Source organism: Ursus arctos, unplaced genomic scaffold (genome assembly GCF_023065955.2).
Source record: "Ursus arctos isolate Adak ecotype North America unplaced genomic scaffold, UrsArc2.0 scaffold_36, whole genome shotgun sequence".
Lineage (NCBI taxonomy): Eukaryota > Metazoa > Chordata > Mammalia > Carnivora > Ursidae > Ursus > Ursus arctos.
The window spans coordinates 16,320,289-16,345,383 of record NW_026623050.1 but is presented as its reverse complement, the minus strand read 5'-3'; positions in this window follow the sequence as shown (position 1 = coordinate 16,345,383).

Sequence of the window (25,095 nt, the reverse complement as noted above, 5' to 3'; positions counted from 1 at the left end):
CTCATCACATCATGTTGCTCTCAGGAAGAGAAAGCCAAATTGCTCTTTAGAAATGGCTGCAACAGCTCACATTTCTACCAGCAGATCATGAGAGCTCCCATTTCTACACATTTTTGTGAATTGTTGGTGATATCTAATTTTTGCAAATTTGGTGTCTATAAAGTTGTAACTTGTTGACCGAAGTTAATTTTTTTTCCTAGTGAGTTTGAATATCTCTTAAGGTTTCAAGTTTCTCCTTCAATAAACTGCTTGATTGTATCCTTCCTTTATTTTTTTCTATGTTTCCTTTTATTTGTTGATTTCCAGGAGTATTGTTTATGTTCCAGAGCAGTGTATTCCAAAATAGTAGCTACTAGCCACTGATCATTAACTATTCAGACATGAGCTATTGGGTACATGAAGTATGGCTAGTCCAAAATGACATGTACTATAAGTGTGAAATACACACCAAATTTCCAAGAGTCAATACAAAAACAATGTAAAATATCTCATTAATAATTTTTATATTTTTATGTTAAAATGGTAGTATTTTAGATATATTGTTTTAAATAAAATTATTGTTAAAATTAATTTTACCTGTTTATTTTTACTTTTTATAATGTGGCTATTAGAAAATTTAAAATTAATAGGTGGTTCACATCTGTGGCTTGCATTGTATTATGTTGGACATGTTCTAGATACTCTTAGTGGGTTTAAGACTTTGAAAATATCTTCTCTTACTCTGTCTTCCATCTTAAGTTTGTTTGTAGTGTCTTTCATGAAATCCATCCATTTTTCACCAGGCCATCACATTACACACTCTGGGGGAAGCAGTCACATCAGGATCTATGTAAATGGCCTCCCTTGAGTTGTGCAGTGGATGACATATGCAGCCATACATGGCCCTGCTGTTTTGCTTTGTGAATTGCACTTTGTGTCTCTAGTTTAAGTCCTTCCCCACAACCTGATCACAATGATATTTTCTTTGTATTATGTTTATAATTTAAAAAGGACCACAGGATGGTGTTGTATCATAAAGAAGCCATTAAAGAGAGTGATTTATTATGCCAAAAAAATGCAGAGTTCAGCCAAAAAGGATGATGATAGAGGAAATAATTATGTTGGATTTTATGATTTTGACAGCAATGTTATCTTTCTAATTATGTTTTATATAGGCAAATGTTAAAATTTGCATTCCAAAGAGCATGTTAACAGATGGTGGGGAAGGCAGGCCACAAGTATGCTGAATGACAAGCTAATTCCAGTTTTTAGTCTAAATATCTGCTGAAATTAATTGTCACAATAAGCAAATAGCTTGATATGGATCATAAAGAATTGGCTGTAATTGTGAAGCTTATAAGACAATGTTTGCATTTCTACTTATATCATTCTGAAACATCATTTGGGGCACATCACTTGCTTACTCTAAGTCAACATGTCTCCATTCTCTGTCAGATCAAAATGAAGCTGCTCAAATCTGTCAGTAGAAACACCTATAAACTGGCCCCATCCTGTTTCCCATGTCTCATCTCTCGAACAGATTGCATATTCTACACAGATGGGTGCCATGCCTTAAAATCATACTTCCTCATCCACATCCTGGGAGGTGTCTGGTTAAAAACTGCAGCATCGGGCAAATAGGACACTATGTTTCTTAAGTCAACTAAAATTCACTAAACTATTTGAGTAAATGCTCTGTGCTTAGCATGAAATGGCAAAATTTATTTGAGCAACTGTTTTCACCTTGAAGTAACTCACCTGACCTCATACAAAGAAAAATGCTAATGGCAGAAGCAAGTAGAAAATAACATGTTCAAAATGAGATATCAAATGATAAGGTATTGAAAAGTTGAGGTGAACCTCAGCACTGCTAATATGCCCATTACAACCACAGAAATATATGTTTACAGTAATAAGATTGTAGTCTTCTTTAAACCCTTTAATTCAAGAAAGAGGCTGAAAGGTTACAAAAAAGTCAAAGGTAGTGGGGATAGACTCACATCAGACTAAGTTTAGGATGTTTAGGGATTGAAGTCATTTATTCTTGATTAATACTAGGAATTCCATCTCACTTTAGGTATTAACACTTACTGGAATTTATAACAGTCAAGTCCAAATTAAAAGCTGACCCTTCTTTTTACTCAGCCCCCAGCTATAGGCTTAATTATGATTGTGTGAATGTATAATTTTCATTTCGAAGGGTTTATAAAACTTGTGGTACAAGTCTGGGCGTTATGTTAAGAAAACCAAACGTTTTTGATCCATCTCATGACAGTTATAACTTCAGTGTCTACTGGAAAAATTTGCAGAAGCAAGAATTTGTCTATCAACATTATATTTGACATTGAATAGAAATGTATTTCCCAAAGCAAAATTGAAAGTTACACATTTTGAAAAATTCAACTGTAATCTTTTTTTCCAAGTTCAGTGATGCTTCTTCAGGTCCACTCTTCCTTCTGGATTCATTCCTCTTGCTAAAGTACATTCTCTGATGTTTCTCTTTCATCAAGTATCTATGGTTAATAAACCCTCAGTATTTGTATATCTGAAAAAGTCTTTTCCCTCTACTCTTCAATGATAATTTATCATGGTAAGACTTTTATTTTGACAATCATTGAAAACGAAAGTATGCATTCACACAACCATAATGAAGCCTCAACACACTGAAGATATTATTCTGTTTTCCGGCATTTATATTTGCTGATAAGGAACCTGATTGTTTTTCCTCTAGTCAATCTTCTGTTAGTTTTAGAAGACTTTTTCATTGATGTTCTCCCATTTCACTAGGAGGTATTTAGGTGTTAATATTTTTAAAATGTAGCTCAAATATAAACGTACTCTTCATGGATTTTATATTTTTTATCTGAGAGTTTCTCTTCAGCTAGAATTATATGGCGTCCCATGAACAGCAGGGTAATGGAAGACTCTGTATGGGATGGTTTCATTGTTATTTATTTCTGAGCTCTATGGGTTTCACACATTTTTATATTTGTTTCTTGGCTTTAGACAGTCCACATCTAGGTTAACTCCCACTCCCAGTAGTCCCTGAGGTCTCCTTCACTTGCACGTCATCCTATTTCTGTCCATGGCAAATTGGCTCACATTTGCAATAACTCTCGGCCTTTGGGCTTTCCTGACCCCACTCTTGGACAGTGTAGTAATTTCACAGCTCCCTACAGGCCCAGTACCTCAGGTCCCATACCTAGATTTGCCCAACCCAAAGGCATAGGTCAGTTTGTTTCCTCCTATGAATGGCAAGGCTTCAGCTCCTTTTCCCTACTATGTCTCTATAGGTTTCTGGAGAAATTTTTTTTCCTGCTTTTGAGCTTGGGTATATATTCCTCAAATTAAGAATTTTTTTTTTTAATCCAGCATTTCTGTGTGTGAAGTGGGGCAAAAAAGATTCTATTCGTTCACCATCTTGGCTAAATCCTTCCACATTACCTTTTCCACTTTGGTACAGATAATCTTGAGAAACCATAGAGTAGATTCAAGAACAAATGTTAACTGGGGCTTTCTGTCTGTCTGTCTTAGCCATCAAAGCCATTAAAACAAAATTGGAAGACTTTTCCTTTATAGGACCACCATAAAATCTGAAGACATCCTATTAAAAGTGACAGCCTTATGATAGTAGAAGCATTCAAAATCATTATTTTGGCAATTATAGATGTGTTCAAGTGCAAAATTGGTCTAAGGAGCAAAAAATTTCTGAGATCAATCATTTCATTCTGATTATTTCTGTTAGGTAAGACCAAAATAAAAGGGAATAAAAGCTAATCCTCACATCAAAATTAATGCAATGAAGGGTAGTCTTTTGTTGAAGCACTGATGAGATCATGTCTAGTCCAACCAGAGGCCTGTCAATCTCATACTGTGGTTTATGTTTAATCAGGTCTTTGTTTTCAAGTGCACAAATAATAGAATTCAATTTAAGATTTACACATTGCTGACTCAAATATCATTAACTTGCTGCTTTGAAGTTGTGTCTGCTAGTCCATAGAGCAGGTGGGTTTACGGTCTGCATAAAGTTTATCAAAAATTTTCTTGACAATATATAAAAATCAAAGAAATACAAACTAAGAAGGCTTTGGTGTACAACTGAATACCTAGAAAATTGCACAAAGAAATTAACACATGAGACTGTAATAAAGTCTATATTCAAATCTTGCTAATAAATTCCTATAATTCTTTTGGAATGTAATATGGCAACATAGGTAGCAAAAATCATAATGTTTATTTCTTGAAATCATTAAGACCACTTCTGAGAGTGTATGCTATGGAAATAATTCAACAGAAGATTACAGCTACGTGCATAAGGCTGTTTGTATATAATAATAAACAACCAGAAACAAGTTATGCGTTATACTCTTTTAAGTTTCAAGCCATGTTAAGTAATGGTGGTTTATTGAGAGGTAACAACATGGCTTGTAGGAACAGCATGCAGTTCCAAAACTGGAAAGTCTTAAAATATAAGACATTAGTTGTATTGTCATTATCAATACAACATTAACCTCTCAATACTCTGGTACTCTGCTTCTAAGGAGACTTGGATACTATTTAACTCTATTTCTGCTATTCCTACTACTACCAAACTATATCTGTGAGTTCTCAAATTCAAATGCCTTCAAAAAGACCATCTGATTGTTTCGGATATTCACTATGCTATATTGGGGGTCTCTGTTGGGTAGAGCTTTCATAAAAGACTATATCTTAGACCTCTGACCAGGGTCCAATATCACAGTCCTGATGCAGTTACTAGTAGCAAGGATACTAAGATTGTATGATAGGTTTTTTTTCTTTAACTTGAAGTTACATTATTTTTGTAACCTAAAAGATAAAATAAAAAGTTTCTTAATGAACATTACTTAGTTATACACCTGATACAAGTTGCCCTTAATTGTTCATTTTAAAATAAATACACGATCGTACTCTGTTCAGCATGATTCAAATTTGTGGAGAGACTTCTGAAATTAAGAAAGGTCATAGCCCAGCAGAGAGAGACTTCATTATGTAACAAGTACTGAGATTCTATAATAAGAAAATATAGTGCATTCATTTCTCATCTCACAGGTCTTAATAAATCTGTTCCTGATATGAATCCTCAAACTGTAGCTATAGGAAAAAGACAAACACTTGTTAGATAGAAGAAAGGATGCCAAGGGTGATTTACCCATACTGTATCGGGGTAAAACATGTCTAGAAAATATGGAGGAGCAAGATGAAAGGAAAATTTATGAAAAATATCAAGCATGAACAAGATAAAAGAAAACACAAAGTAAGTATACTCAGTAAAGAAAACAGTAATAAGGAGAGGATCGTGGCATACCAAATGTGGTCTGGAAAACATAAAGAACAGAAAAAATGCAAGAGCTCTGTGTGCAGGCATGTTTATGATAAGATAAGAACTTATTATAAAATGAAAAAAAAACAAACCAAATGAAATCTGTAGAAGAGAATTTACAAAACAAATTAAGACAGTATCAGTCAGTGTTCAATCAGGAGCCAGAAACCATTAGTTATTCCAACCAAAGGAGTTAAAGAATTATTAACTAATTACTGAAAAGTTGAAAAAGAAAAAGAAAACACAAAGATTAGATATAAGATAGATATATATTATAACAAAATATAGATATAGATACAGATACATTGCAAGGAGTTTCCACCCCCAGGCTGGGGAATAAAGGGAAGAGGTTAGAATAATTAAAACTTAGAAGCTTTGAGAAGGAGCCCCAAGGAACTTAATACCTAATCTCTGAGAGAAGGGAGTATTGCCTAGCTGGTGCTGAGGTCTCTTAGCTCAAAGAGGGGCTCCATGGAACTGGGATCCAAAACTCTAAGAAGGGTTACTGGCACTGGGGTCTCTGAAGGGCTGTCATGAGGCTGGTTCCACAAGTATTAAATAAACTGTGACTATAAACAGGACTGTGTAGCTGGCTGGTCTGCTCCTAGAGAAAAGTGACACAACCAGGATGAATAAGTGAGGCAAGGGTACCATGAAAAAGAGCAAGAGGGGCGCCTGGGTGGCTCTGTCAGTTAAATGTCTGCCCTTGGCTCAGGTCATGATCCCAGGGTCCTGGAATCAAGCCCCAAGCTAGGCTGCCTGCTCAGCCAGGAGTCTGCTTCTCCCTCTTCCCACTTTCAAATAAATAAATAAATAAATAAAATCTTGAAAGGGGAGGAAAAAAAAAAAGGACAAGAAACCAATAGGAAAGAAGGAGGAAATCCCTTCTCCTCTGCCAGACTTTAAGTCTCTCTCCGACATTTCCTATGAGAAGCACCTAACAGAGAAAAACTGATAACAAGCAGAAATGTGGTTTCCATGGTCCCAGCTCTGGCCTCACAAAATAAGGGCTCACATTTTATATTGTCAGTCATGAATCTTACTGATACTATAGAATGTCTTTCAAAAATTTTTTTCTGTGGTATTCTTTCCCTTCATTCTAATATAATACTTTTTTTTTGTTTTTTCTGCAGTGTGATTTGCACTGTTTATTACTATCAATGTTACCTTCTTCTTCTTCTATGTAACATTAGTATAACTTCCAGGAGAAACAATAAGTAATCAAGGGCTTCTTTTATGTTTTTTTTTTAAATGTGTATTTTTTTTTAAGACTTTATTTATTTATTTGACAGAGAGAGAGACAGCCAGTGAGAGAGGGAACACAAGCAGGGGGAGTGGGAGAGGAAGAAGCAGGCTCATAGCGGAGGAGCCTGATGTGGGGCTCGATCCCATAACGCCGGGATCACGCCCTGAGCCGAAGGCAAACGCTTAACTGCTGTGCCACCCAGGCGCCCCTAAAATGTGTATTTTTAAGCCCTGGGAAGTTTTTGTGTCTTTCCAATGTATTCCTTGTGTTGAGATTCAAAACTGAATTCCACCAGAGTATATAAACTGTCCCACTTAAAGGAGTGCTTCACTGTTTTTTAATGATAACTTTCATAGCACAGAATCAATTGAGTGTTGGGATCTGTTTCCTTACCTATTCCAAAGAATACCAAATCAGGAATCATAGTTTTCATATTGGACAATTTTTCACCTTCCTGGAATTCATACAAATCCTGCTGACTTTGTACGTAAAAGAAAGAAATGTAACTGAACCTTGTTATTTTTTTTAATTTAAAGTTCTCCGGTGGCAAATCTGTTTTGAACTAGGATATTTTGACGTAGGAAACTACTGCAGACTATTTGCAACAAAAAAACTCATCACCCTCAAAAATGCAGTTGCATATTAGCAAGTGATAATTTGAGAGGAAAGGAAGGCTAGTAAGAGAAGAAATATGGGGTGCAGAGGAGAGGAAGAAATATCTGGATAATTTCAACACCTTCTACCACAGTTACCAGATAAAGACCATTTCTGCTGTGACTCCCTTTGCTTCTTAGCCATGGAGCTTCTTGAAGGATAAGTGGGCAGTCAGTTGAGCCTATCCTATATTCCATCTGCCCGGACCTTTGATGGTATGTCACAGCCCGGATTCACCATCAAGCTTAGAGCTTCAAGGCAGAAGGAGCAAAAACATATCTAGAACCACTGCCTACTCCTTCCCTCTGACAAGCTTTCTCTTTTCTTTATCCTTGTTCCTCTATTCTTTCTAGAGAGAAACTGTAGAAACTTCTCCTCTGGCCCTTGGAGTTCTGGGTGTTGGCAGATATAGGTATTTAGCGTTTCATGGATAACTCCTTCTAAATTCTTGAGTGGACATAATTCTTTATATTGTATATCAAATCCATGAGCTATTCACTGAACGTTTTTGTTAGTTATTGAAAAAAGTCCAAGGAAAATTTTAAAAATTTAGTATTATGAATAATGTATTTTAAAAGTTTTACTGTCAACTATACTCAAATTTAAAAACTTTTTTTAAAGATTATTTATTTGAGAGAGAGCAAGCATGAGAGAGAGATCATGAGCAGGGGGGAGGGGTAGATGGAGAAGCAGACCCCCCCCCGCTGAGCAGGGAGTCCACTTGGGACTTGATTCCAGGACCCTGGGATCATGACCTGAGCAGAAGGCAGACGCTTAACTGACTGAGCCACCCAGGCGCCCTCAAATAAAAAATTTTTAAACAACAACAAAAAACTTTTAGCAAGAAATAAGTAGTGGTAAAAATGTTGACACAAGAAAACTATATGGCAGTTCCTCAAAATACTAAACATAGAGTTTAGCGTATGATCTAGCAATTGCACTTCTGGGTAGATATCCAAAAGAATTGCAAGCAGAGACATGAACAGATATTTGTATATCCATGTTCATAGCAGCATTATTCACAATAGCCCAAAGGTGGAAGCACCCCAAACATCTGTCAAAAGATAAATGGATTTTTAAAATGTGGTATGCACATACAATGAAATATTATTCAGCTTTTAAAAAGAATGGAACTGTGACACATGCTATAGCATGGATCAACCTTAAAGACACTGCACTAAGTGAAATAAGCCAGTCACAAACAGACAAATGCTGTATGATTCTACTTGTAAGTATAACATACCACTTATGAGGTACCGACAAATAGTCAAATTTATAAAGATAGAAAATAGAGGGACGCCTGGGTGGTTCAGTAATTAAGCATCTGCCTTCTGCTCAGGTCATGATCCCAGCGGCCTGGGATCAAGCCCCACATCGGGCTCCCTGCTCAGCGGGAAGCCTGCTTCTCCCTCTCCCTCTGCCCCTGCTTGTGTTCTGTCTCTCGCTGCCTCTCTCTCTGTCAAAAAAATAAACTCTTAAAAAAAAAAAGAAAGAAAGAAAAGAAAATAAAATGGTGGTTGCCTGAGGCTTGGGGAAAGAGGGAAGGGGGAGTTATTGTTTAATGAGTATAAATTTCAGTTTGGGAAGATGAGAAAGTTCTGGATATGGGTGATGATGATGGTTCATAACAATGTGAATACATTTAATACCACTGAACTGTACACTTAAAAATGGTCAATTTTGGGATGCCTGGGTGCCTCAGTTGGTTAAGCGGCTTCCTTTGGCTCAGGTCATGATCCCAACATCCTGGGATCGAGTCCCACATTGGGCTCCCTGCTTGGCGGGGAACCTGCTTCTTCCTCTGCCTGCCGCTCCCCCTGCTTGTGTGCACGCGCTCTCTCTCCCTGACAAATAAATAAATAAATAAATAAATAAATAAATAAAGCCTTTTTAAAAAATGGTCAATTTTATGTCATATATATTTTACCACAATAAAAAAACGTTGACAAAAACTCTTAAAGAATATTGGTCATTAGAAAGTATCTTATCTGCTATCATTTAGCTCTTTATTTGTAGCTTTGAACTATGAATAGCCCATTTCCCCAGTTCAGTGGTTCTCAAAGTATGGTCTGGGGACCCTTAGAGGTCTTCAATACCTTTACAGGAAGTTCATGAAGTCAAAACTGTTTTCATAATAATACTAAGATGTTTTCCCTTTTTTACCTTCATTCTCTCATGAGTGAATATTAAAGTTTTGCAGAGGTCACATGATACATATCACAAAAAACTGCAGAAGCAGATATGAGAATTCAGCTGTCTTCTTTTGAGCCAGATATTAAAGAGACTTTTTAAATGTGAAACAATGTCACTCTTCTGGTGAAATTTTTTTTTGCTTTGTAAAATACAGTTGTTTTCATAAGATATGTTATTTATGTTAACATGTAATGGAGTCATCATTATTTCAAATGAATTAATAAGCACTTTTTAAAATTTCTCCACTTGAATTGCTAATATGAAAAATAGTAATAGATAAAACCCACATAAACAAAAGCTCTTTGGGGGTCCTCAATGTTTTTTAAGAGTATAAAGGGGTCCTGAGGTGTGCCTGGGTGGCTCAGTCGGTTAAGCATCTGCCTTTGGCTCAGGTCATGATCTCTGCTTCTCCCTTTCCCTCTCCCTCTGCAGCTCCCCCTGCTTGTATTCTCTCACTCTCTGTCAAATAAGTAAAATCTTTAAAAAAAGAAGGGGGGGGGGTTCCTGAGACCCAACAGTTTGAGAATTGCTGGTCCCATTTATAGGGTGATCATACTAACCCCATTAAGATGATAGCAAACTGACGTTTCTATCCCAAAATTCTGTTACCTCAGGTTTATCAAGGTTTGCCTGACCTCTTCTAAATTCAGATACCCAAAATTGTCTGTGAACGTAAACAGTTGTGTCAAATGTGGGTTAAGTAATACTTGCTGATAAATAATTCTGAACCTGCAGACTTCTGGGCCTGACTTCATTGCTACTAGATCAAAATTCATGCCTGCACATAGAGAATGGTAATTGAATATCCTAACACAAATTAGGGGTTTGGAAGGAATGTTCTCTTTAATTGTGCACCTTATCTATTCTGTGGTCACTTAAATATAACCCACTAACTATAGAGTTCTTAGTCTACTTAGACGTGCAATTTAAAATTCATTATCCAGCAGTATAATTCGCAAAGACTGTGTAAAGACTGGTTATGCAAGAGTGACATCAGAAATACAGTCATAGTTTAAGGTGGGTCATTCAGTCTTCTCTTTAGTTGGTATAACCCATGTTTCGTTCTCTGAAAGATCCCTAAGAAAAGATGTTACTGGTAAATGCTGACTGCAATGAAGTATCTTTTCTTCCTTTGCAGGCAATCAGGTCTTATCAAATCACCTGCTGGCATAGTGGTTAAAAACTTAACCTTGGGAAGTAGACAGACCTGCGTTACAGTCTCAGCTCACATACTTAGCAGCTGTGTGACCTCGGGCAAATTGCTTACTTTCTTTAAATCTCAGTTTACCTATCAGTAAAATAGATATACTAATACCTTTATTCAATGGATTAAGTAAGAATTAAATTAAGTAATAGGTATAAGGCAATAGTCCAGTGCTGAATTTATACTAAACATGTGATCAATATTAGCTACCATTTCAAATACTATTACTGGCCTCCATTACACTATTGAGCTAGTTCTATCAGAGTAAGAGAAACCAAAGGCCTTCCTGTTACCATTTTCCTCTTCCCTTAGGAAGTGCAGAGACTGACAGGACTCAATACTATAGAAGGGAGCAAATGTGTACTCTTCTGTCTGTCCTGTAAAAGCAAAAGACAGCCAGAGGAAAGGATTAAGCGAAAACATGTCTCTTGCAGCCCCATTTCATCAATTCTAAAATGAATATTTATTTCACATTACGACACCTCTGCAATTGGGATATGTCTTACAATTGAAGGTATTGCGTTGCTTAACTGGAAGGGTTTTTTCTCTCTCAATGCTGAATAAAACAATGGCAAATTTTACAATTTGTGGCATCTTAGATTCAATGAAATACAGTAATTGAGCTTTCTACTAAAAAATACTAACAGCACCCAAATAATCCCCCGAAGTGCACACTTTATCATTGCACTTATCACACTATCTTCTGATCTGTCCTACCAGCCCTCAGCCCTAACAAGTTTGTCATCTGGCACACCCAGATTGGTTGAATGACTGCACGCATGGGCTTGATCTGACCTTATTCACCACTCATACTGTGAGTCTCTGAAAAAGTATAGCCAAAGGGAGTCTATTTCTCTCTTCCCGGAATCCAACAGTCTCTAATTATATAGTGTTGCTCATACTTGTTTCATGCGTGTGAATTTCATCTAACTAACTATAGTGTAAGCATCTGAAGATAAAGACTGAGTCAGATAAATGTTCTGCCTTCCCTATAGTCCCATTGAAATAGTGTATATTTTTAGTGACCAACTGCCTGAAGGTTTTTTATGTTACATGAGGTCTTATGACCATATTCCTACCTGTCTGACTCCCCTAGAATCTTGGGTAGGGAGTTGTTTAAATTTCATAGGCTATTTTAACAATTCAAATCACCAAGACCCTCTTCCTCCACCACTACTGGATGTTGTAGACCTTTTGCCTGTTGATCAGGAGAGTCAAACCTACAGTGAAAAAATTACAAACTATGGATCATCTCTGGAAAAGCTGATGTTGTCTATATACCACTCACAGCCCACTGATCCTTTTGATCAATTCTGGGGGCTATCTCCCAGCCTCTGTTTGCTTTGCTTCTAATGAAACTGCTTTGCCAGTATTGGCAGAAATTCAGAATTGCCCAGGGGAACCATAGCCATTGATTAATGCCTGAATATGAAAGCCCAGCTTTTCTTACCAAAGGCTGGATAAACCCTGAGGTATAAGTTATGCTCCAGAGCTCCCCACAGGATCAGGCAAGCGCCAGGACCTCATGAAATTGCACTCAAGTTTGGCCCCCTTCCCCTCGTCCCTAGTTTATTTCCCCAACTCACTTTTCAAGTGTGTCAGTAAGGCAACCAGGATCTGGATTTCATGGTGTCTGAATTTTAACATAAAATTAACGGGGAAAAATTTTTGTGTTTCATGATTTAAAAGTTTACAGTATAGTAAATCCTTGTTCTTTACCCTGGAGGATTATTCATGAAACTCACAATGAGCAATATAAAACCACCAACAAAACAAGACCTGGGGAGTCATTCTGCCCTGCCCTTTAGAAGAACTACAGCTGCCCTGAGCAGGATGATAGGAATAAGGAAACACGTAGATGGCAAGCAATAAAAACTGACCAAGCAACATTTTACAATCAATTCTATTTTACTTACAAGTCATGTTTATCTAATTTTATATTTGACAATGTCTGGCTTTCTTTGATGAGCATTTTAGTGACTTTTTGGAACTAAAACAATAATGCAAAATGAGTTGATTAATTCCCTAGTGCTGTCCAACATACAGTCCATATTTTGGTAAAATGCTACAAATTTGTATAATAGAAATGTGTCCTCTAACAGGCCCCAGTTCCTCTCTCATTGTATCTTTTGTAATGCTCTGGAATCTCAGAAACAAATCTCAGGATCTAGTCTAATGAATAGAACAGGTATACAAGATTATACGCTTTCGGCTGACAGTTTCATAAATTTGTTTCTAAATTTCTTTAAGGCTCTTAGGTGTGATAGGTGGTAGTGTGGATGGGGAAAGAGCATGGTCCTTGAAGTGAGAGAACTCTGAAACTGAATTCTTGCTCTTCTCTTTCTTTTATGGCCCTCAGCAAGTTGTTTCATCTTCCTGAACTTCAGTATCATTTTCTCAGTAAGACTGTTGTAAAGAAATGAATGAGATAATATGTATAGGCATACCTTGTGTTATTGCACTATGCCTTATTGTGTCTTGCAGAAACTGTGTTTTTAATAAATTGAAGGTTTGTGGCAATCGTGTGTCAAGCAAGTCTATTGGAGCCATTTTTCCAACAGCATTGGCTCACTTTATATTTCTGTTTCACGTTTTGATTATTCTCACAATATTTTCAAGTATTTGCAGTATTATTGTATTTGCTGTGGTAATCTATTATCAGTGATCTCTGATGTTATTATTGGAATTTTCTTTGGGCACCATGAACTACACCCGTATAGGACAGCGAACTTACTTGATAAATGCCATGTGTATTCTGACTGTTCCATTGACCTGCCATTCATCCATCTCTCTCCCTCTCGTTGGGCCTCCCTATTCCCTGAGACAACAATATTAAAATTAAGCCAATGAATAACTCTATAATGGCTTCTCAGTGTTCAAGTGAAAGGAAGAGTGTCACATTTCTCACTTTGATTCAAAAGCTAGAAATGATTAAGCTTAATGAGAATGGCATATCGAAAGCCCGGATAGGCTGAAAGCTAGGCCTCTTGTGCCAAACAGTCAAGTTGTGGATGCAAAGGAAGAGTTCTTGAAGGAAATTACAAGCGCTAGTCTAGTGAACACATAAACGATGAGGAAGTCAAACCGCCTTATTGCTGACATGGAAAAAGTTTTAGTGGTCTGAATAGAAGATCCAACCAGCCGTAACATTCCCTTGAGCCAAAGTCTAATCCAGAGCAAGGCCCTAAGTCTCTCAGTTCTATGAAAGCTGAGAGAGGTGAGGGGAAATTTGAAGCTAGCAGAGGCTGGGTCACAAGGTTCAAAGAAAGCAGCTGTTTCATAACAAAAGTGCAAGGTGAAGCAGCAAGTGCTCCTGTAGAAGCTGCAGCAAGTTATCTAGAAGATCTAACTAGGGTAATTAATGAAGGAGGCCACACAAAATAGACATTCAATGTAGACAAAACAGCCTTCTATAGGAAGGAGCCCATGTAGGGCTTTCATAGCGGGAGGGAAGTCAATGCCAGACTCTCTTGTTAGGAACTAACGCAGCTGGTGACTTTAAACCGGGGTCAGTGCTCAACAACCATTCCAAAAATCCTAGGGCCCTTAAGAATTATGCTAAATCTACTCTTTTTGTGCCCTATCAGTGGAGCAGCAAAGCCTGGATGACAGCCTACCTGTTCAGTAAACATGGTTTACTGAATATTTTAAGCCTACCGTGGAGACCTACTACTCAGAAAAAAGATTCTTTTCAAAATATCACTGTTCACTGACAATGCATGTGGTCACCTGAGTTCTGATTGAGATGTGCAATTAGTGTTGTTTTCATGCCTGGTAACATGACATCCATTCTCCAACCGATGGATCAAGGAATAATTATTTAAGAAATACATTTCATAAGTCTATAGCTGCCATAGGTAGTGATTCCTCTGATAGATCTGGGCAAAATAAATTGAAAACCTTCTGGAAAGTGTTCACCATTCTAGACACCAATAAGAACATTTGTAATTCATGGTAAGGAGGAAGTAATGCAGATGTGGTGGAAACTGGAATTTGAAGTGGGGCCTGAAGACATGACGACTTGCTGCAATAAAACTTTTAATGGATGAGGAGTTGCTTCATATGGATGAGCAAAGAAAGTGGTTTTTTGAGAAGGAATCTGGTGAAGATGCTGTGAAGATTGTTGAAATGACAACAGAAGCTTTAGAATATTACATAAATTAGTTGATAATGCAGCAGCAGGGTTTGAGAGGATGGACTCCAATTTTGAAAGAGGTTTCACCATCAGTGAAGTGCTATCAAATAGCATTGCATGCTGCAGAGAAATTGTTCATGAAAGGAATAGCCAATTGATATGGTAACTTCACTGTTGTCCTCTTTTAAGAAATTACCAGAACCTTCAGCAACCACCACTTTGAGCAGTCAGCAACCATCAACAACAAGACAAGACCCTCCACCGCCAAAAGTTTGTAACTTGCCAAAAGCTCAGATGATGGTTAGCATTTTTTAGCAATAAAGTACTAAGGAATGTACATTGGTTTTTTAGACATAATGCTATTGCAGACTTAATAGACTACATACTAGTGTAAACATAACTTTATATGCACTGGGGAACCAAAAACCATTCGACTTGCTTTATTACAGTATCTGCTTTATTGTAGTCATCTGGAATCAAACCCACAATATCTCCATACATATCACCTGTATTTGGTGGGGCAACTGTTTGAGATATTAATCTGTATCTTGCTCTGGGGACAGTAGGTATTTTTGCCTCCCCCACCCAAGGAAAGTAGCCAAGTCTGCCTCAGGGAGTAGTTAATGGCTTTAATGATGCAGGGCCAAAATTAGAAGTTGCCTGACACTCAGAACACAACTCAGTCTTAGAGATGATACAGTTAGATTGTCCCAGGTGATAGGAGACACCAGGTGTTGGGAGAAAAAGAAGTGGACAAACATTAGAGAGAAAGCTATTTGGGGAACATCTCCCTATGTTGAGGGGGATATGTTTATGGCTTCAAGAGACTCAGGGACATGTGCCCTACTCCCACACAGTAGTTGGATCTAGGGCCTCTGATGATGATGGCTGACTTGGCAGTGTGCTGTATCTTAGGGGGCAAGATGGGTGGCCGAGACTTCAAGTCTCCCAACTGTAGATCCCTGGCCCAAGCCTTGCTTGAAAGTAGTGGAATCACTCATCCATAAGACAGTATCACCTGTAGATCTGGGTGAAACAAGCTCCCACCCTGCCTCCAACACTTTAGAGGGCCCCACTTTCACCTTCCATGGGCTACATCCTTCCTTCTGGGGCAAGAGGTCTGCAAGGGACATGTACACCCAGAGCCCACACCTCACTCTTTTAGACCATGCTTCACATGCGTGAGACCCCAGAATTCCCAGCCCCAGTTACCCTGAATTATGTCCAAGTTCTGCACCAGCATCTCTGCAGGGTCCATCTTCCTAACAGCAGCCATGCACCTGTGTGTACACCCTCACTTGAGAGACAGTTAAAATATGACCTTTTGGCAGAGGTGGGATTGGCAAACAAAGTTCATATATGCAGGCTGGTCAATACACATACATGTATGCAAGTTCCCTTACTGTGCAGGAGAGAGCTGGGGTGGGAAGAGAAAGAGAGCGGGCCACAGCTAGAGCCAGGAGCCACCTTTCCTACATTGCGAAATCCCCAGTTTCTTAATTCAAACCAGGCCTTCCAACTTGTTACAAAATTATATTTATCAAGATAGAATGATAGAACCTATTTTATTTAACAGGTTTTCAGGTTGATTTATAACTTTAAAATATTTAATACATGGTATATGAACCTCTATTTGTACTCTTGTTCTAGGCCCTGTAACTTTTAGGGGTGGCCTGGGACTGTAAGGGTTTGGATGACAAATACCCAGCAGTAGTAGCTAATGCAGTCTGAAGACCAGAGGGACTGTCTCATAATATTCTGGAGTGTGTAGGACCTAGAAGAGGTACAGACACCCCTAATGAATCCTTCCTCCCAAAAATAAACATGGCAAATCCTGGATTTCTCATCTTCCTTGACCAGGGTGGCTCAGAGCTAGATTTAACTTCATTTAGATTAGAATAGGACAGGGATTTGTCTATCTTGTTCACTGCTTTATCACTAGCACCGGGAATAGTGCCAATACACATGTTGAATGAATGGATTCTTGCTCCTAGTGCAAAGACCAAACTCATGCCTGCCACGTGTATAAAGTACCTGGTTTTATGCTGTCACAAAGTAAGTGTCAGTGGTAGGTACTCAGTTTTTGCCAAACACCATGTAGTACCTATTTGTATGTAATTTGTCAGAAAAACTTAGAATAACTTGTTGATTTACTAAATTGGTTTAGCACTGTTAGCACCATCTGCTAAGCCTGGACTACTATGTACCTTGCCTGCTGAGTTTCCTCACTTCCTTATTGTCATAAGTCCTCATCCCATCTTCTGGCAGAACCCCTATCTATTAAAAATTCAGAGTTTCTTGGGTCCTGAGTGTGAAACCAATTCTGTTTCGTAGACTATGGCCTTAAGTTTCTAGATCCTTTTCCATCTATATGTGACTGTCCTGCCCTTCATAGTACAGTTTTGTTCATTGGCCATGCCCACAGCCAATAGAGTACCTGCCTTCTCTCCCATCCTGGATGCAATCCCGGAATTAGAAATCCCACTTACCAAAATCACCAGCATCAGACACACTCATCAATCCCTGGATCAGAAAATGATAATCCCATTATCATCCTTCAGGACACTTTATTCAAGGAAAGGTTATAGAAAGAACAAGTTTGTCTATAAGCTATGTACTTTCTTAGCAGCCTGAGGACTGAAGGGTATGGTTTTTTAAAAATTCTTTGTTTAAATTAAATTAACATACAGTGTATTACTAATTTCAGGGGTAGAATTTAGTGATTCATCAGTTGCATATAACACCCAGTGCTCACTACTTCAAGTGCCCTCCTTAATGCCCATCACTCAGTTATCACTTCTCCCCACCTACCTCCCCTCCAGCAACTGAAGGTACTGTTTTAAAGCCTTTTTAAAGTCTCTATGTACCTCTGTGTTTCTCAGCTCCTGCAATTTGTAGAAAATACGCCTATTCTCTCCATCAAAATCCTAGAGGAGAGCATAGGCAACAACCTCTACGACATCAGCCACAGCAACCTTTGTCATGACACATCTCCAAAGGCAAGAGAAACAAAAGATAAAATGAACTTGTGGGACTTCATCAAGATAAAAAGCTTCTACACAGCCAAGGAAACAGTAAAAAAAAACTAAGAGGCAGCCCACGGAATGGGAGAATATATTTGCAAATGATACTACAGATAAAAGACTGGTATCCAAGATCTACAAAGAACTTCTTGAACTCGATACACAAGAAACAAATAAACAAATAATAAAATGGGCAGAAGATATGAACAGACACTTTTCCAATGAAGACATACAAATGGTTAACAGACACATGAAAAAATGTTCAAAATCATTAGCCATCAGGGAAATTCAAATCAAAACCACACTAAGATACCACCTTATGCCAGTTAGAATGGCAAAAATTGATAAGGCAAGAAACAACAATTGTTGGAGAGGATGTGGAGAAAGGAGATCCCTCCTACATTGTTGGTGGGAATGCAAGTTGGTACAGCCACTCTGGAAAAAAGTGTGAAGGTCCCTTAAAAAGTTAAAAATTGAGCTACCCTATGACCCAGCCATTGCACTACAGGGTATTTACCCCAAAGATACAGACGTAGTGAAGAGAAGGGCCATATGCACCCCAATGTTCATAGCAGCTCTGTCCACAATAGCTAAATCGTGGAAGGAGCAGAGATGCCTTTCAACAGATGACTGGATTAAGAAGTTGTGGTCCATATATACAATGGAATATTACTCAGCTATCAAAAAGAACGAGTTCTCAACATTTGCTGCAACATGGACGGCACTGGAGGAGATAATGCTAAGTGAAATAAGTCAAGCAGAGAAAGACAACTATATAGTTTCTCTCTATGGAACCTAAGAACTAGGAAGATTGGTAGGAGAAGAAAGGGATAAAGAAAGGGGGGGGTAATCAGAAGGGGGAATGAAGCATGAGAGACTATGGATTCTGAGAAACAAACTGAGGGCTTCAGAGGGGAGGAGGGTGGGGGAATGGGATAGGCTGGTGATGGGTAGGAAGGAGGGCACGTATTGCATGGTGCACTGGGTGTTATACGGAACTAATGAATCATGGAACTTTACATCAAAAACCAGGGATGTACTGTATGGTGACTAACATAATATAATAAAAAATATTAAAAAAAAAAAAGAAAAGAAAATACGCCTATTCTCAGGGGACTAAAAACTATATTGTCTCTACCCTTTTGTTGGGCTGTAATCACAATTGTGGCTACAGTCTTAATAGTCTGAGTTTGACCTTCCTTTGTGTTCACTAGCTTAGTGATTTAGCTATGCCGAAATTCTAATACCAAGCTCAGTAGGCTCCCCCAGTCTGGACACTTGAGGCTCCTTGCATGCAAGAACTGTGCCTTTTGGTTTGGTATCCCTAGCACTTAGCATCCTGCCTGTTATGTAGTATTGTTCCGTGAAATCCCTCGTAGAGAGAGGCTCTATTAAGAATTGCAGAGGGTCTGAGTTTTGCCTTACTTGCAGCTTAACAAGTTAGCCTGTCACAGTTTCATGGATGGTAGAAGATATGAGACTCCTGGGTCAGAGACAAAAATAGTTTATTACTCACAGCAGTAGTAGTAGCTACACTATCTGCATTTTTTAAAGCCAGTTCCCCCCAAACTTAGTTTCTACCAGGCAGTGTGAATAGGGCCAGTTAATACCAGTTAACATGAAAAACTCTGAGTTGAGAGAACCTGAATCTTTGTTTTCCTTTGCAGAGTTTTTATGGATTTATTTAGAACAAATAAAACTTGCACACGAGCCATCTATTTATTTTCTTCACTGTGCAGCCTGGCATTGGGATTGGTGACTCATACCTAGCTGGGCTGCTCTTTCCACGATGGCTTTGTGGTTCTTGGAGGAAACGTTGTAAGCAATCTCAGGACAGTATGATTTGTTGTGTATCAGCAGCACTTCTAGGTTTTTGATGTTGTAGACCAGAAACTTCTAGAAACCACTGGCCAGCACTTTCTTGTTGTTGCCACAACCAATGCTGGGCATCAAGATCTGGCACTTGAATCTTTTCTGTACCCTGTTGTCAACGCCTCTAGGTTTCTGCCATTTATGCTTAATTTTGACATATGAGTCTGATGGTGCCAGATGAACTTTTTGGTCTTCTTTTTGACAATGTTGGGCTTCATGAGGGGTCTGAAAGCAGTCATGATGCTGGGTTGGAGGTGGCTGCTACCTCCCTTGAATCTTTTATAATGGGCAGTCAGCATGCCTGCCCTGTGCTCCAGAGGGACACACTAATGCTATCAAACATCCTTGAAAAGGTAGTCTGGAACAAAATTCAATCAGTGCCTCACTTGCAAGATATGCAGAGACTTGAGTGGCCCACAGAGAAATGTCTCAACAGGTGCTGAAGGGAAGCAGAGGTGACAACAGCCTGAACACTTGCCCTGCCCACCTCAACCTCAGAAGCCTTCAAGGAAAAGCAGTTTTCTCAGTGCTTCATAAGTTCACTGCTCCTTCCAGCTTCTACTTGACTGATGGCCCATTACTCCCTGCCTTGAATGCCCTCTCCCCACTTCTCTTACTGCGAAAATATTATTCATCCTTCCAGGTAAGATTCAAATTCCACCTCTCCCACAAATCATTCCCTGACCAGTCCAACTCCCAGTGATTGCTTCTTCTCTAACATTATTATCTATACCAATCATATTGATACTTAAGAAGTAATAATAATAACAACACCAACAACCTCTGACATTTGTAAATCACTTTACCTTTTACAAAATGTTTTTACATAAAATATTTCCTTTGACCCTCACAGGAATCTGTGAGACAGGCAAAGGAAAGGAATATTATTCTCAATGTATAGATGAAGAAAAGCAGAGATTCAGAAACTTGCTCAAGGTCTCCTAGTTCATAAGTAGGTCATCAGGTTTAGAGTTAGTTCCTGGACTCACAGTGGCTGCACTATACTACTTCTTATTGCTGTTTAAACTCCCAAATGTGCTTATGTCATGTGATAGTATCAGACTTGTTTTCCCTCTGGTCAAAGATTAGGGAAGGAGAGTAAAGTTACAGCAGAGTCTAGCAGTTGAGAGTCCTGACAAACCTGCTTGGAGAGACTTTTTGGGTTCACCAATATGCAGATTGCCTCTTCTTCTGGAACATGGAGCTAAATCACATTTTTCAGGTTCCCTTGCGTCTAGGTGGAATCATGTGACTGAGATCTGAGAATTTATGGAATATGGGCAAAAATGATGTCACTACTTCCAGGTGTAGCCATGAAACATCCTATTCAGTTTTCCATGCTCTTTCCATCACTCCATCAGGCTGGTTGGTGATGGGGAGGTCTTGAAGCTACAACATGCTTAAGCCACAAAATGGAACGGGCCTGGGTACATGAGTCACTGCTTACAGGTGAGTTGCCTAAGAGAGCCACCTGATGAGGACCATTAACGCTGCACATTGCCCCAGAAAGAAACAAATTTTGCTGTATTATATCACTGTGATTTCGGGATTGTTAAACCAGTTATCCTACTCTAATACACTTGAGATTAAATCTCAGCACTGCAATTTACCAGTGCGATGTGACTTTCTGCATGATACTTAGCCTCTATCCATTTATAAAATGGGAATAATAATAATAATATCTATCTCACAGGATGCTTGTGAGGATTCAATTAAACAACATATGCAAAGGGCTTAGCATAGTGTCTAGCACATAGTATAAATGCTATTAAATAAATAAATATTAACTATTCAACACAAACAATGAATCATGGAACACTACATCAAAAACTAATGATGTATTGTATGGTGACTAACATAACATAATTTTAAAAAAATATTAACTATTCATGTTATTGTTTCCAACACTTTTTTGCTAGTTCCAAACAGAATTTCAAAGTTCTGCTTTTCCAGCTTGTGTGGGAGGACAAAGGAGAGTGCTTTCTCCCACTCTGATTACTTTACGACAATGAGAATGGTCAGAACTAGTCAGGGTTAGAGTCAGTCTGCACACAGACCTTGTTTTTTGGGCACGCTGCCAATCTATCCTTTCCTGCCCCTGTGGAATTTAAACTTCAATGAGAAATAACCAAAGTGAAAAAAAAAACCCACAAAAAGTATAAGGCTATTTCCACTGGGGGGAAATACCCTATTAAAATCTTTGGAAACTCTCTGCATATCATTCAAGAAATATGTATTTCTAACTAAAGGCTACCTTTGATAATACTTAGTCTGAATGTTCACAATGAATGCATCAGTTGTGTGGTTGGGTCATTTGGAATCAGACAACTAGATTTTTCAAGTTAAAAAAAATCTATTCTTTGAGTGATAACGATTTGTGTAGGTCCACCACTCATAACAAATGTACCACTCTGGTGGGGGATTTGACAATGGAAGAGAAGTTGTGCGTGGGGGGGTGGGGGCAGGGGTATATGGAAATGCTCTGTACTTTCCACTCCGTTTTGCTGTACACCTAAAACTGCTCGAAAAAATGAAGTCTCTTACCAAAAAAATTCTGTTCACCATTACTGAGGATTGGACTTCTCATTACAAAGAGTCTAATGGGATAACTATGTTATTAAAAAGAAATTAAGATCCTTTTGTCTTTAGATGATTGGCAGTGTATTCCCAGTCCATTATTTTTTCTCTGGTTGGTGGCAACACACACTTGTGGTACAGATTGAGCCACCTCTCTGACACTTGGGAAGCTGATGACAGGGCTCAGAAAGGCCTGTCAAAGCTGATTTCATGTTATGACTTGTTAATGTGTCCAGCCCACCCACTCTTGCAGTGGTTCAGGGAATTAAAAAAAAAAAAAAATCCCCAAGGGTATGCAGCAAGAACATTTCTTGCATGAGCAGATCAGAAAAAAAAAAAAAAAAAAAAAAAGAATGTTTCTTTGAAGTTTTTGCTTGATGGCCCAGATTTAAATACACACTAGAAGGTAAAGAATAACTTTCATTCACCCTCTTGTCAATTATCGTGCTGCTTGCTCTCGCTTTGTCTACTGAATAAGTACACCCGGAAAAAACTATGGGCCCTGAAATCAATCAGCCTCAGTTTAAATTCCAGCTTGATGCTTTGGCTAGGTTACTTCACTTTTCAGAGATCTGTTTTGTTGTCTGTGAAACAAGAGTACGATAGCACTGATCAAGGGTGAGTACCTAGGAGTCGTTTTGTTGCTTTTAAAATAAGATGAAGATTACAAACTTTGATACAAACTTGGAATAAAGAAAGCACACCACCGTAATAACTTCTGAGGGATTAATCACAAGACTAGGAAAAGGAGATTTTAATACAAATAGTCTATTTATTAATCTCTTCAACCTCTTCCTAACCCTTCCCCGTTCTAACACTAAAAGTTATACACAAAATTTTGGAATGTAGAATAGTTTATCAAAATAAACTACTTTGTCATATTATTAAGGAACTCTGATCATGGAATTACTTGCATTTTTTTCTAATTGTTTACCATTAAACAGCCCATTGAGAGATTTATAAACACATGAAAATCGAAAATCATTTCTATTTTCATTTTAAAGCTGATTTACCATACAAGCATATTACGAAAAAAACTTTCAGTGAAATTATATAAAATGCCCTGAATTTATCATTTTATCTGGTCCAAGTGTTGACCTAGTCCACATTAATCTGTGTTTCATGGAGCACAGTGGTTCAGTTCCAGACCTACCTAAGGTTTGGTCTGAAAGTTTGGTCCTCTCTACAAACTCAGAGAGATTCAAATCTTGGTTTGGCCTAGAACTGATCTATACTCTCCAGAAATCCTCCAATGAGAATTTACTTGAGATAAGTTAAAATCAGAACAGTCACCAAGGTTTAGATCAGGGATCAGAATTTTTTACTTTGATACATTCTACCTTCATTTAAAAAAAGAAGCTAAAAAACTTATTTTGTGCCTAAATGCAAGATTGCAGCAGACGGTAATACCCACACACTTTCTCCCATACTTGGCCTGGTCCATAGCAGTTGGTTAGCGCCATGTGACCAGCTCTGGTCAGTGTGCTGTGAGGGGAATTACCTGTGTCACTTCAAGGCTGAGGCAGAAAAAGGCTGATGCCTGATTCTCTACATTTTTTTTCTTTTTTCCACTCTGACTTGAGTGGCCTCATAGGTCCCTATGGAGCAAAACCCTCTGCCTACCTGCCTGGAACAAAGCATCAGTGAGAAGTCAGTTTTTGTTGTGTGAAGCCACTGAGAGTTGGGAGTTGTTTGTTATAACTTAATTTAGTCTGTCCTAATTCACAACAGTTTCCTCCACGCAACATATTCTTTCACTATTCAAGCTTGTGCACCCACTGTTCACAATGTCTAAAAAGGTCTTTGCGCCTTGTTCATCAATCCAGCTTCTATTTATACTCTGAGATCCAGCCCCAATATCTTCTCCCGTCAATGCAGCATGCCATATAGAGGGAAGAGCGTGGGTTTCAGAATTGGCTAGGCTCAGGTTCAAACGTGGGTCCCATCTCTTATAAGCTATGCAACTTTAGGAAAGTTATTTAACCTTTTTCTGCTTGAGTTTCCTCATCTATAAAGTGAGAATAATAACTTCATTGGGTTTGGCACCTAGGAAAAAAATCAACAAATACTAGCTGTATTCTCAGGTCACTACCACCCCAGCTAAATTCAGATGCATTTTCCTCTGAGTTCCCATACCACCTCTATTATAACATTTACCATCTTCCAGTAGGTTGGTTTTTTTTAGTTCAAGCCCCACTTTGGGTATAGAGCCTACTTAAAAAATAAATAAATAAAATATGTTTTTAAGGATTTTATTTATTTATTTGTCAGAGAGAGAACAACAGAGCACAAGCAGGGGGAGCAGCAGGCGGAGGGAGAAGCAGGCTCCCCACTGAGCAAGGAGCCCCATGCGGGGCTCGAAACCAGGACCCTGGGATCATGACCTGAGCAGAAGGCAGATGCTTAACCGACTGAGCCACTCAGGCATCCCAAAAATAAAGTATTTTTAAAAAATAAAATAAGGGGCACCTGGGTCTGCCTTCGGCTCAGGTCATGATCTTGGGTTCCTGGGATCGAGCAGCCCAGAGATGGCCTCCCTGCTCAGCGGAGAGCCTTCTTCTCCCTCTCCCTCTGCTCCTCCTCCCACCCTTTGTGGTCTCTCTTCCTTTTGAATAAATATAAATAAAATCATTTTTAAAAATTGAAAGAAAAAATAAAAGAAAAGAGAAACCATTTTAACCTACTTGCTATAAGACATCTCATTCCTGCTGCAGCTTCTGCCTCCTTCTCTTATGGCAGACTGGCTACCTCGTCATTACTATTTGTGTCCTCTGCTGTAGCACACTTCTGGAAAACATTTATCAGTTCCCTTGCAACTAGAAAGAGCTTCATGATTAGTTCTCACCAGTGGAAAGTTAGCAGAAATGATGT